Below are 14,913 nucleotides of genomic sequence, written 5' to 3' on the forward strand. Positions count from 1 at the left end.
TGGTAGAGTCCACTGGTAAGGGATGTAGTCAAGCTGAAGGAGTCCTATTGGGCCTTTTTGGCATGTGGGACTCTGAAGGAACTGATGCGTACTGGCCGCCCAAGCGGAACTTGGCTTTGGTGGTCACTAAACTAAGGCAAAAATTCTGGAGTGGTAGTATTTCTGGGTGGCCGTGGAAAATGACTTCCTGATGACTTGCGGGTGCTTCGGTAGTATGTGGTGCTGAACCCCTTGATGTGAGCTCTTTGGTCTTTGTATAACCTGTGTCAGAGTTTGGTCCGCTTTGCTGTGAGTAAGACTTGTTTCTGGTCAGGGTTGGACCACATCAACATAACTGTGGTACTTACAACACATTATATTCGAGATTATTGCTCCCCCAAACTAGAAAGCGTGAACGATATGGCACACTTTCTGCCCGTGTTACCTCGGAGAGGCGTTATCATACTAGACTTTTCTAAAACTGATGTAGAAGCTGAGGTGATTTGTTGTCACGACCATTATATCAACGTCACACTTAAAATAAAAATATATAATAGGGACTCAAAATATATTAAATTCAAGATGGCTTTTAATTTCGCCTGCATCAACCCCACAGGGAGCCTCAGCTGCCTGTAAGACTTTGACTGGAATGTTCCATCATGCTACTGTTAGCAGTCATGCTAGGACTACTGACCTGTTTCGGATCCTAACAACAAATCGGGACTTTCTGGAGAGGCGCACACATGTGCCAATACCAGAAATACATTGTTTTTGCTGAGGTATGCGTAGAACTGTTCTTTGTGGAGTCCAAACAGATTTAAATTGTCCCCTGCTGATGGTACCACAAGCCTTAACGCAAAGTGTCCTCTTTCACCAACATGACATTGAAACAAACTCAGAGAGAGCATTGTCAGCTTTATGTATATTGGTGCCTAGCAGTGCCTAGTTATGTATAAAAGCTCCGCCGCTTCTACTGCGGATCACTTGATTCAAACGGGCCTGTTAGCCTCGGTCAGGGCCAATTAGGTGATCTCTGCTTTGTTTGGGCTCCCAGGCTAGAAACGGAACAGCAGCACAGATGAATAACTTAGCACGTTCTCCCGAGCGTCAGCCTCTGCTTTCAAGCCCACACTCAACGAGGGCAACCCAGCGCCACGATGTGTCCCGGCCCGGGTTATTAAATGCAATTAGCAGCGAATGGGCTAAAAATTGTTAATGCGACTGTTCACGCTCAACATCGTGCATGAAGTCGGATGTATGGGATTCACAGGGTAGTTATCGTAGTATGTGACGAAGGGTAGTTCATTCAAAAGCGGGGGGAAAAAAATAAAGAAACTTGATATGCTGTAATACATTTCTTTTCCTATGGGGCGGCTCACTGCAGCTGATTTAGTGGCCTTGGCGACAGTGCAACGGGTATCATCACCGAGGAAATTCTGCTGCCTGGCTGAGCGGAGTAATTCCGCTGCCTTGGAGCCATTTCCAATCCCATGCTGTCTCCGTTTCCTCCACTCTGTTTGTGACTCACCGTGTTATGTCAGATCGCATTCAGTCATTCATACTTGCCAGAAAGAAACGGTTCTAGTGCGCAGAGCAAGATCCCCCATCTAAAAACATAGAAACGATTCATGTAACTCTCACACATGATCTATGCTTCTGTGTGTGATGCAGGGCAGAGTACGACGACTTCAAAAACAACCAAAAACGATGACACGGTCATGAACTTCAAACTGAGCATTTTTATGCCCAAAAGTGATTAAAAAAATAGACCAAAAAAAAATCCCCTTCTGTCCAGTTCTGTTTTGTTGTCTCTTGTGATGTGTTCAGTTATCGGAAAATGTGAAAAATGGCTGCTTTCATGTGGTTCAGCCAGTAAAGAACTCGATTCCAACCAAAGGCGTCGAACGGATGAGTGCACAGAATATATAAATATAGTTTATCCAATGCACGAAAGAAGACTTTGTATATCAAGAATGAAGAGAGTTGCGGTTAAAAACAAAAACAAAACAAAACTCGTGGGTAGAGCATCCAAATATTGTACTGAAAACTACTGCTTCTTCTTCTTCTGTTCCTTTTGGCTTGTCCTGTTAGGCATCGCCACAGTTTGTCATCTTTTTCCATACAAGCCAATATCATGCATCTTCTTCTTTAACACCCACTGTCCTCATATCTTCCCTCACAACATGCATCAACGTTTTCTTTGGTCTTCCTCTCACTCTTTTGCCTGGAAGCTCCATCCTCAGCACCCTTCTACCAACATACTCACTCTCTCGCCTCTGGACATGTCCAAACCATCAAAGTCTGCTCTCTCTCTAACCTTGTCTCCAAAACATCCAACTTTGGCTGTCCCTCTAGTTAGCTCATTGCTAATCCTATTCAACCTGCTCACTCCGAGCGAGAACCTCAACATCTTCATTTCTGCAACCTCCAGTTCTGCTTCCTTTTGTTTCTTCAGTGCCACCGTCTCTAATCTGTACACCATGGCCGGCCTCACCGCTGTTTTATAAACTTTGCCCTTCATCCGAGTGGAGACTCTTCTGTCATGTAGAACACCAGACACCTTCTGCCAGCTGTTCCAACCCGCTTGGACCAGTTTCTTCACTTCCTGACCACACTCTCCATTGCTCTGTATTGTTGACCCCAAGTATTTGAAGTCGTCCACCCTCGCTATCTCTTCTCCCTGGAGCTTCATTCTTCCCCCACCGCCCCTCTCATTCATGCACATATGTTCTGTTTTACTTCAGCTAATCTTCATTCCTCTCCTTTCCAGTGCGTGCCTCCATCTTTCTAATTGTTCCTCCGCCCGCTCCCTGCTTTCACTGCAGATCACAGTATCACCTGAAAACATCACGGTCCAAGGGGTTTCCAGTCTAACCTTGTCTGTCAGCCTATCCATTACTACTGCAAGCAGGAAGGGGCTCAGCATGGAACCCTCATGCAGTCCCACCTCCAGCTTAAATTCTTCAGACACACCTACGGCACATCTCACCGCTGTTCTGCTGCAATGCCACGATAAATCATTTGAAAATCTTTTCCACCATTCACGTGAGGTAGAATTTGTACAACTCAACTGATTTATTTTTACATCTTTTTGCGAGGGGATGCGAAAATAAACAACTGAAAGAAACCTGAAAGTGAGTGACTTGGGCTTGATGTTGAATGTACTGTGTTCGACTATTTGTTCCATTCAATAGAAATCTGAAAATCCATCGGATACGACAGTTCCCCAATTTTTTTCCCCCTCCCTAGAGGGGAGACGGATCCGCTCAAATTCAAATTTTGCCTCGCAAGAATGAATCAAAAACACAACTGGAAAAAAACTCAGAAGTCAAGGTGCCACTGTACAGTGCTTATAAGTTTCTTTATATAATGTGAGGGCTGTTGACTGTTAATTATTGCAAAATGTTTCTTTCCGTATTTAAAGGCCGAAATGGTTTGACCCAGTGTCTAATTCATTCCGTTGCCAGGGGGATTACTTCAAAACAAAAATAAATCTAAGGTCAACCATCATTCCATCACAGATGGTGTTTAATCCTAGAGGTTTATTTTATTCTTGTGTTGAAATGTTTTCATAAAAGTCTTCATTTTCTTACATGGCAGAATATTGGAGGAATAATCATACATTGTTCTCCACGCTCGTGGGTATTGATCCGTCAGTGTCGTAGCCTTTTGCTTTGCTGTCATCTTTTGTGCTGATGCTTAGGACCGTTCTTCGCTTTTTCTGACAGACCTCCCCGAAACCTTCCATCCAGCGCCCTAATTTAGGATTCGGAACTCGACGGACTGCCACGCGGGCCTCCTGGCTTGACTTCCATCGACCAATGAGTCATCAAGTCTTCTCTCTACTGTGGAGGTGTTTGGTTCTTTCTTTTGGACTTGCCTGTGCTTTCAACTTTGCGTGAAATACATCATTATTCTGTAAATGGCAAACCCCGGCGCCTCCGCCTCTCGGTCGAGCCAAGGGCAGTGGAACAGAATAATTGCATGCCTTCTTCCTGCGCACATTTCCTGTGCACGCTCTTGAGCGTCTTGATTTTACAGCCGTTATGTTGAGGCAATGAAAGGCTACAATGCGACAATAATTTCTGTATTAAATACTTTTTTGTATGCCGTCGACATTAGGATGCAAATGTTCCAATCATCTGCAGTTGGAAAATGGAATTTCTCGTACATCTGAGTTCAGCCTTAAACTCAATTCTTCACTATAGTGTACCATTATACAGTGAAGAAAATAAGTATTTGAACACCCCGCTGTATTGCAAGTTCTCCCGCTTAGAAATCATGGAGGGGTCTGAAAGTTTCATCGTCCACTGTCCGAGAGATAATCTTTAAAGAAAAATCCAGAAATCGCAATGGATGATGTTTTTAACCCATGGGATGAGAAGAGGGCCACTGATGGCAAAGTGGAAATATGTGACAATGGCCATACAAAACAAAATCGTCTTTATGTAAAGAGATTCACCTCCCGGGCAAATGCAGTCAACCTCCCTCCGGACATTTGCCACTGTGTTAAATTTCCTTCATTTGCCGTTGAAGTTATTGGCGAGTACACAATGTTTCATTTGAAAATTTGACTTTGCAACTCTATTTTCTTGTTACAATTATCCATCCATACATTTTCTTAGCCACTTATCCTCACGAGGGTTGCGGCGATTGGCGTAGCCTATCCCAGCTGTCAACGGGCAAGAGGCGGGGTCCACCCTAAAATGGTTGCCAGCCAACCACAGGGCAAAAAGAGACAAAACAGTCGCACTCACAATAACACCTTGGGACAATTTAGAGTCTCCAATTAATGTTGCGTGTTTTTGGAATGCGGGAGGAAACCGGAGTGCCCGGAGAAAACCCATGCAGGCACGGGGAGAACATGCAAATTCCACACAGGCGGGGTCAGGATTGAACCCTGGTCTTCAGAACTGTGAGGCCAGCGCTTTACCAGCTGATCAACCATGCCGCCCCTTGTTACAATTGAAAACATTAAAAAGCAAAATGCACGAAGAAGACAGACTTGAGCAAGGATCCCTCTCCACTGCACATCGCTCTCCCATCACGTCAGCGACGGGCGAGTAGTTTTATTTAAGTTGAATATAATTTGACTGTTTGTACAATTCCCCCCCGCCCACTTGACAGTTAAGAGATTTGAATTGTTACTTTGCTTGTAGAATTAATCATATTTGCATCTGGACATATATTCAACCTCTTCTTTGGTCTTGATGTGGGTGACCCGAGATCATTTTACAGTGGATTCAGTTTCTATTGTTCTTTTCTTTTTCCGCATTGATCATTCGCCTGGGCAAGGCATGATGAAGTGAACCCAAACCAGCCCTTTCAGGCAAAGAGCACTAATTTGCCTCACGGCGAACCGGGCCGCATTGACTGCACTTCATTTGTCGCTGTCTGTCTTTGAAAGACATTCATGTACCGTGAGACATGAAAAGAGCGGATCTGCACTTTCCTTTAACTGGCAACATTCCTGCTAGTAAGCCTGCGGTCGGCTAGCGGAGCAGAAATGAATTGACTCGTACTCGTCTGCTCCTGCACAGAAGACTGCTAAATGTGGTGACTGTGTGTGGTTTTAATCCTTATATTTTCATTGGGTTCCTGCGCTAGTGGTTAGCTATGTTGTTTTATTTCTATATTACCTGTCCAAGATGTCTCTAGAAGTCACTTGTTCTCAGTCCGTTTCAAAAGGATCTGTAAAATTTCCGAGATCCGACAAATGTTTTTTTTTTCTCTGTGTGCTCACAAATTTCAATTCTCAGCTGACCTTTGACGGCATTTGTTTATGGAAAGTCAAAAACACTATTAATTTTCAAAAATATCAGATGAAGATATTTGAGGTACCTCAAGTCAAATATTTAATATGGAGGTTAGGGGAGTTTTCTTTTTTAGTACTCTGACACTCACAGTTTAACACATTTGAAAACAAATGTATTTGTGTGTTTAGGGCAGGTTTTTGTTGTCTTTGTCATGAACCAATGGTGCGGGGGCGTACCCAAATGCAGGACTCTCAGGCAAAGGCATGATGTTCAATGGGCTTTATTATAAACTAAGTTGTGCACAACATCACAGTCCAAGAAGGCAGGATCCACAAAACGAGAAACAAGGTCCGATAACTACGAGTCAACTAAAGAGCATAACAAAGACCTGACTGGTCTAATCACAGTCCCTCATGTGAAACCGCTGTGACCGACGACAGGTGTCATCGATGAAACCGCTCAGAGCGGTGGCCGGGCCACGCCCTTCTTGGCCGTGGTCCAGCCTTGCACATGACAGTCTTCCCGTTGCAGTGATGACCGCCAACGGAGCCATTTCTATTACATGCAACGCATTTATGCCATGACGGCATCTTGGAAGTCTTTGGAACAAATTCTTTTGTTTGTTATGGAATTTCTCGTTTTTGACAGCTCTCTGTTCATTCATTGGGTTAGCGGTTTGCAAATCATGGCAATATTTCATTGCGCTTAGGGGTCACAAATGATTTTGTGCGACCGATTCCGTTCAGCAACAAGCCACTTAATACTGTATGTTCTATAAATATTGACCGGTTGCATGTTCACACATTTTTGTCCTCAGAAATTGCTCCATGCGGTCTACATAAAGCCCAAGACCTAGCACAGACTGTTTGTTATAAAATGTCCCCTTATAGTGTGTTTAAAAAAAAAAAAAAAGACTAAATCTCATTAAGCAGGGCCAATCAGATCATACTGAGTTGTTTTATTAACGCATTAGAATTATTTTTGTCTCCCTTCCAGAATGTGATTGAATCACGTCATACCTTGACACTTAAAGCTGTGAAGATTAACTTTGAGTGTTACCGTATTCATTAAACAATATTATTACAATTATTGTGACTGTGGTCTGAGAAGAGCACCGCAGCATATCTGACTATTAACTGTGTTAATATTGTGCAATTTGTGACGACATATCCACTGCAGATGGGATATTGCAGAAAGGAACAGTTCCGAGGAGAGTGATGGCAGCAGGAGGTTTGGGCTGACACTGGCGAGATGGCCCCGTGATGAAGAAGATGATCTCAGCCAGGTGGAGCTGTCACCTTGTCCCACTGTAAGATTTCATTATGTTGCTGCCTCTCCACTGGTGATTGCGTGCGGGAGAAGATTACATGCGGAAAGTCTGCGAGATCCTCGTACCCGTGACATTAAAAAAAGAGTGGAACTTACAAGGTTGAACGCAATTGGTTGCTTCAAAGTTATGCAAAGGAAACGATTCAAACAAATGAACAATTTTCAATGCAAGTATTTGAAAAGGCTGGCAATACCAAGAGACTGCATGGCGGTTGCCCCGTTAGTACTTCTGTCTTGCAATTGGGAGCTTCGGTGTTAAAATCTGGATTCTGATGTTCTTAGCAGAGTTGTCTTGTTCTCTCTGTGCTTGTGAGCTTTCTGTCCGGGTTCTTCAGTTTCCTCCCAAATTCCCAAACCGTGCATGTTCAGTTAATCAAAGATTAAATAGTTCAAAGAACTGCATTTGAGTGGATTTGCCAAAATGTGCCCTGCGATTGGTTGATCAGTCCAGGCCTTCTCACTAAAAATCAGGTGGGAGAGGGTCCAGTACACGTGACCCCAATGCAGATAAGCAATATAATAAAATTGATGTTAATACAGTTATCCATCCATCCATTTTCTTAGCCACTTATCCTCACAAGGTTCACAGGACTGCTAGAGACTAGAGAGAGCCGGAGTACACCCTGAACTGGTTGGCAGCTAATCGCAGGGCACATAGTAGAGACAGACAACAGTCACAATCACACCTAGAGCCAATTTAGAGTGTCCAATTAATGTTGCATGTTTTGGGATGTGGGAGGAAACTGGAGTGCCCAGGGAAAACCCACGCAGGCACGGGGAGAACATGCAAACTCCACACAGGCGGGTCTGGGATTGAACACGGGTTCAGAACTATGAGGCCAACACCTTACCAGCTGATCCACTTTGCCTAATACCATTATTAAGACATCAAACAATGAAGTACACAACTTCCATCTTTAAATTGAAAGGTGTACAGTATTTCAGTTTTTGTGAAAATGCCGGTTGTACACCTCTAAAAATTTTTACAATTCTTACTACATCCACAGCGATAAAATCTTAAAACGAGGAAACAGTGACACAGGACATCTTGAGTCAAGATTCAAAGTACCAGAACCTCTCAACTATGAGGCATAGATGCAAACCGCTAGTCCACTTTGTTAGCTACGCTTCTTCTCTGGTAAAGTTACTCCAGCACGATCGTAGAACGTTTTTCCAACTGACAAAGAAGCACGAAGAAGAGCCGACGATTGCTCTTCCATTTCCCATCTCATTTTCCTCGCTGATTCTTCTGCGGTATTTCAGCCAAAGTGACTGTCTTTTGAGAATACCGTTGAATTATAAAAGCCGCATTTGGAACGGGCCTGCGGTGAGCGCTGCACGGTTGTACTTTAATCAAACGCATGAAGACGAGAAATGTTCAATGGAGCTATGAAACGCTCCAGGGCTCGCAAAACGGCCAACCCTGATACGAAGGCAAATGAGGCTGACTCGCCTCTGAAGCTCGTCGCTTTACTGTGGGACTCGTATCAAAGACGTGTGGAAACTCGACGCTGAATCGCTGCAATGATTAAAGAGCGCGTTGCGTGTCTGGAATACAAAACCGATCCAGTATTAGTGTCTTATACAATTTATTCGGGAGGAATTGTGGGCTAAAGTGATGCGCTTCCCGTCCTAATCCTTGCATTTTCGTCGCACGGGCATTCATGTTGTGGAAATGACAACCTTGGTGGTACCGCATACTGAAATTGGTTATTTAAACAGTCGGGATTATTTAGGCATTTGATGGAAGCTCTTTTTTACGGGTTTCGTTACATTGAAGGGACTCAGCGCCTTGATAGTTTCTGAGGATACAATTTGTGTTTGTTGCGGATGAGCCATGCATAATGTCTACGTGCAAATATTATTACTGGTATTATTATTACTGCTTTGCATGTCACACATCTCAAGTCTTTGCTTTTAAGTCCCAAGTCGAGGGCAGTATTTTTCTTTGTCCGTTGTCCATATCGCATTTTCCTTGTCTACAAACATTCCTCGTGAGACAATTTCAAACGAAACAAAATTTATCGTGAACATCAAAAACAAGGAACAAGTTTGTCATCTACAGTTTCATCCGGCTGTGGTATCACAGCTGGAGCTATAAGATGCAAAAAGAAAAGGACACGAGGAAGAATCAACAATGTTTCATGTCAGACGCATGCTCGCTGTGTAACGTGAATAAAAACAGATATACTGAAACTAAATATACTAAAATATACTAAAAACACACTTAACCAAACTGCAATGTACAGGAAGGCCAGATCACGCACAGCCACTCCACCAAGTAACTTTGCGCGATCGCTCATGAAGATAGCTGCTAATACTAACCAAAAACAAGCATACGTGACCTCAAGCCGCATGATTCCACAATATCCTGTGGAATTTTTCCCCATTTTTACAGTAGTTAACATCCTTCTTCTTATGTGAATTGAAACAGGACGATCTACAGCGTTGCGTTGTGTTGTGTTGTCATATCAATAAGTGACACATACGGATGAGAACAGGACAGAAGTATTTGCGGGCAACAGCGTGGTTTCATGCCTAGAAAGAGTACCACAGATGCATTATTTGCCCTGAGGATGCTAGTGGAAAAGTCGAGAGAAGGTCAGAAGGAGCTACATTGTGTCTTTGTAGACCTAGAGAAAGCCTACGACAGAGTCCCAAGAGAGGAAATGTGATACTGCATGCGCAAGTCCGGCGTGGCGGAGAAATATGTTAGAATAGTACAGGACGTGTATGAGGGCAGCAGAACAGCGGTGAGATGTGCCATTGGTGCGTCAGAAGAATTTAAGGTGGAGGCGGAACTGCATCAGGGATCCGGTCTGTGCCCCTTCCTGTTTGCGGTAGTAATGGATAGGCTGACAGATGAGGTCAGACTGGATTCCCCTTGGACCATGATGTTCGCAGATGATATTGTGATCTGCGGTGGAAAAATTAGAAAGATGGAGGCAGGCACTGGGAAGGAGAGGAATGAAGATGAGCTGAAGGAAAACAGAATATATGTTCGTGAATGAGAGGGGCGGAGGAGGAAGAGCGAAGTTCCAGGCAGAAGAGATAGCGAGGGTGGACGACTTCAAATACTTGGGGTCAACAATACAGACCAATGGTGAGTTTGGTAAGGAAGTGAAGAAACGGGTCCAAGCAGGGTGGAACAGCTGCCGGAAGGTGTCTGGTGTTTTATGTGACAGAAGAGTCTCCGCTAGGATGAAGGGAAAAGTTTATAAAATAGTGGTGAGGCGGGACATGACGTAGGCATTAGAGACGGTGGCACTGAAGAGACCACAGGAAGCAGAACTGGAGGTAGCAGAAATGAAGATGTTGAGGTTCTCGCTCGGAGTGAGCTGGTTGGATAGGATTAGAAATGAGCTCATTCGAGGGACTGCCAAAGTCGGATGTTTTGGAGACAAGGTTCGAGAGAGCAGACTTCGATGGTTTGACGTGTTCAGAGGTGAGAGAGTGAGAGGAAGACGGAAGAAAAGTTTGATGGATGTTGTGGGGGAGGACATGAGGACTGTGGGTGTTAGAGAGGAAGGATGTACGAGATAGGCTTTGATGGAAAAAGATGACACGCTGTGGTGACCCCTGACGGGACAAGTCGAAAGGCAAAGAAGAAGAAGACAGATGAGGAAAGAATCTACAAACTTTGGTTTCTCAGTGCTTTGGTCACAGCAGTACCTCTTTTCAAGTTCACACGTTCAAGTTCAGAGTGGAGTCACGAGTCATTGCTGTTCTACTCCAAGTCGAGTTGGCATCAAATTCATGACTCTGGTCCAAAAAAATATGACTCAAGTCTTCACCTCTGGCTATTACACACATTAGCCATCATCTTATAGAGCTTCCTCTCTTCTCCATCCACGATGATTAGAATGGAATTCATGATACGTATGCTGCTGTGTGTCATTTCGACCCGCAATGTCTTCGCTTAATGTACCAATTTCTAAACCATCCAGCAGAGGTTCGACTCAGTCCCCTCAAAAGAATTAGCATTTCCGTGCATCTCAGCGCAGATTAGTCTAAATTGTAAGCCACTTCACGGCCCCTTAACATCACATATTGCCATAATTACACACAGATTTGCTGAGAATGATGCAGATTTAATGTCAGCTTGGGCCACAGGAGCTGAGTGTAAAGAATCGCGTGCCCTGCAGGGGACATCAGCAGAGAGAAGACGCGCAATAGGGCGCCAGGGAGCGTTCCACACTGTAGTACTATTTCTTTATGTATACTGTTCCATGTAGTAGGTGTTCCCATGTTGATGTTGCACGCTGCACAGAAGAATACTCCTAGGAACATAGACTGCATGTACAATATGTCATCATTATGAACATGCTTTTTGATATACGCATAGCATACTGCATCTAATACTTTCTGCCGTGACCAGCCATGAAAAAAAATTGTATTGTGAGGTCATCAAATATTGAAAAACTGGCTGTAAGTCATTGTAAATAAAAGATGGCTGCTGCAACCGGTACGGTAGGAATATACCCTCAGAGTGTGAACGTTCAACCCTTCGTTGTGAAAATTAAATCTCGTTGCGTGAAGGTCTTCGTAAAGAAAAAATGAAGATAAAAAGGGAAATAATTGAACCATCGTTAAACTTTTCATAAATGTACGTTGCGGCATTTACAATTCTTAACTGTAATATATGCATGAGAAGCAAGTTAAGCATTGTGATATTACACTTTAAACACATCTAAAAAAATTTCTGTTGCACATGTTGTAAAAGCAAATTGACAAAAAAAAAATAAAATTAAATAAAAATTAAGTACAGTAAAACAGTACATTACCTACACAACCAATAGAAAGAAAGACCTCAGATTATCTCACCTTAATTTGAAAAAAAAAAAAAAAAAAACAGTTTTGTATGCGTTCAATGAATGCAAAGACATGATTATTTGGGAAGTCTTTGTTGCAAAAAAAAAAAATCACTTAAATGATGCATTTGAGATCACAGCAGAGAGCCAGCGCCGCCTCCTTTCCTCCGCAGTGTGTGTTTGCTTCCCGTAGCTATTTTAATCAGGTAGTTACCAGGTAGAGTAGAAAGAAAAGCTTGTGTGTGCTTTTCCCTTGATCTGCCCCCCCCCCCCCCCCCCGATGTGTTTCTCCCATGATACACTCGGCACGCAGAAATCTGCCTCGTGGCGATGCTCGACGTCTCCTGTGGGACTGTCTTCGGTTTCCCGAAATGGGGATCCACTCGCTTGGTAGATCCACTTGCTTCCCACCGCTGCCTGTTTAGAAATACGTCAGCGTGCCTCCCTGAAGACAAAATCAATAGTTCCTTTTTCCCTTCTCATGTCTCTTCTTTTATTTTTTTTTCAGCCCTAATGGCTGCTGTTACACAAGCTCTGCTTATGTTGCCAGGCACATGCGTGCATGCATAGATGGATGCTTTATAGCGCTGGTGTCAAACTCAAGGCCCGGGGGCCAGATTGGCCCCGCCGCATGATTTTATGTGCCCCATGAAAGTAAATCACATGTGTCAACATCCACGATATTTGCTCAAATCTGTACCAAAAATTTCAAATTGTCATATCATCAATGATAATCCATCCATCCATTTTCCTCTCCGCTTATCCTCAAGAGGGTCGCGGGGAGTGCTGGAGCCTATCCGGGTGTCGAGGGGCCGGAGGCGGGGTACACCCTGAACTGGTTGCCAGCCAATCGCAGGGCACATAAAAACTAACAGCCACACTCACGATCACACCTATGGGCAATTTTAGAGTGTCCAATTAATGTAGCATGTTTTTTGGCAAGAACATGCAAACTCCACACAGGCAGGTCCGGGATTGAACCCGAGACCTCAGAACTGTGAGGCCAACGCTTTACCAGCTGATCCACCGTGCTGCCTCATCAATGATAACAATGAGATAATGAGCATTTTTTTATAACCAAATATCAACAATAGTTGAAAAAACAATTTCTGACGCCAAATCTGGTCGGTAATTGATGATGATGATGATGAGGCCATTAAAGATTTTTATAGTTTTACAGTCATAACGGCCCTCTGAGGGAAACCATAATGACAATGATGTGACCGGCGACAAAAAATGAGTTTGACGCCCTTGCTTTATTGCGTATCCAATGCATGTTACTCAAAAGCGCCCATCGTGTTGTCATATTATTAAATCCTCACGTCAATTTTGCCATCTTCATCTTTTAAAAACATTTCAAATGTACAGGCGGCACTGTGGATCAGCTGGTAAAGCATTGGCCTCACAGTTCTGAGGACGCGGGTTCGATCCTGGCCCATGCAACCTGAATGGGACACTCTAAATTGCCCCTAGGTGTGATTGTGAGTGCGGCTGTTTGTCTCTATCTTCCCTGTGTTTGGCTGGCAACCAGTTCAGGGTGTACCCCAGCCGGGATAGGCTCCCGCACGCCCCCGCGACCCTCGTGAGGATAAGCGGCAAAAGAAAAGGGACAGATGGACTCGAATGTACAGTACACGTAAACTCTTCAAGGGCACTTCCGCAGTCCCTCCCCGTTAGCCGCAGGGCGTCTCGGCGGTCAGCCCGCAGGAGATGCGCCCGTGAGGGGCAGTTTCATTTTTATAATCGTTCATTTCCGCCGCCGCACTGTAGCGCGCTTTTGGTGAACGCAGAAGCTTTGCTACCATCTGTTACATTTGGCAGAGAATAAACAAACTTCTGCCCTTTCAACTCTCAGCGGAGGAACATTTTGAAGAACGTATCTGCGGAACGGAGAGGCCAAAGCCGGTTTGGGAGTGAATGCAGCTCGTCGGACGCGTTGACAGTTAATCAGGGACACGCTGGTCCGGTCAAAGATGTTGGACTTTTTTTTTTTTTTTTAATCGACTTCCTCCGTCCATCAAAACTCCATCTGTGGTCCTGTTCTCCTTTCTTTAAATTCATTTTTCTTTTGGTGCTTTTCTCCTTCCAGTCTTTCGGTTTAGCTTGTAGGGACCAATTTTGATATTTGGTTGTCATTTCACAGTCGAGTGGAACATGACGTAATGCAAAGTAAAACGGACTGCTGACCCGTCACCATGCTACAGTACCTCATGGGGCTGTTCAAATTCTTCACAAGTCATGACAGATACTGAAGTGCGTCACTGGGCGTGTTTTAGCCATAAACCCCCCCCCCCCCCAAAAAAAAAAAAAAAATCAGGAAAACACTTGATAGTTTGAAATTGCGATTGGCTGGTGACCAGTTCAAAGTGTACCCTGTCTCTCGTCCAATGCCAGCCAGGATAGGCTCCAGTACTCCCGTGACCCTTGTGAGCATAAGTGGCACAGAAAATGGATGGATGAATCTATTATTTCACTTTACTGGGACTTTAAATCTTTCAACATGTGCAGAATGCTACAGACATATTTTGATATGTTTAGGCAAGCAGAAAAGATCCCACTGAGCGATGTAAACCTAAAACTACCAGAACACAATTTTTTTGTTGTTGTTGAATGACAACCTCTCAAACCAAACTGAGCATAATTTGTAATAATAATAATAATAACAGTAATAATGACTCCCGGGTTCAATCCCGGCCCAGCCTGTGTGGAGTTTGCATGTTCTCCCTATGCCTGAGTGGGTTTTCTCCGGGCACTCCGGTTTCCTCCCACATCCCCAAAACATGCAACATTAATTGGACGCTCTAAATTGCTCATAGGTGTGACTGTGAGTGTGATTGTTTGTCTTCATGTGCCCTGCGATTGGCTGGCAACCAGTTCAGGGTGGACCCCGCCTCCTGCCCCATTACAGCTGGGATAGGCTCCGGCACTTCCCGCCACCCTCGTGAGGATAAGCGGTGAAGAAAATGGCTGGATGGATAATAATAATGACCTTATAATGTTTGTGAAAGCATCATATTTGAGAGATGAGCATAAATCCT

At 44.1% G+C, this 14,913-nt stretch overlaps 1 protein-coding gene across 1 annotated transcript in view; it reads left to right on the forward strand.

The window, feature by feature from the left end:
- Positions 1 to 3,520: 3,520 nt before the first annotated feature.
- pcp4b (Purkinje cell protein 4b) overlaps positions 3,521 to 14,913 on the forward strand; it is a 46,772-nt gene continuing 35,379 nt past the window's right edge. The window contains exons 1-2 of the mRNA XM_061827386.1: positions 3,521 to 3,832; positions 6,915 to 7,044. The gene's annotated coding sequence lies outside the window, so the exon portion shown is untranslated. The remainder of the gene's footprint in view (positions 3,833 to 6,914; positions 7,045 to 14,913) is intronic.

Source organism: Syngnathoides biaculeatus, chromosome 8 (assembly GCF_019802595.1).
Source record: "Syngnathoides biaculeatus isolate LvHL_M chromosome 8, ASM1980259v1, whole genome shotgun sequence".
NCBI lineage: Eukaryota > Metazoa > Chordata > Actinopteri > Syngnathiformes > Syngnathidae > Syngnathoides > Syngnathoides biaculeatus.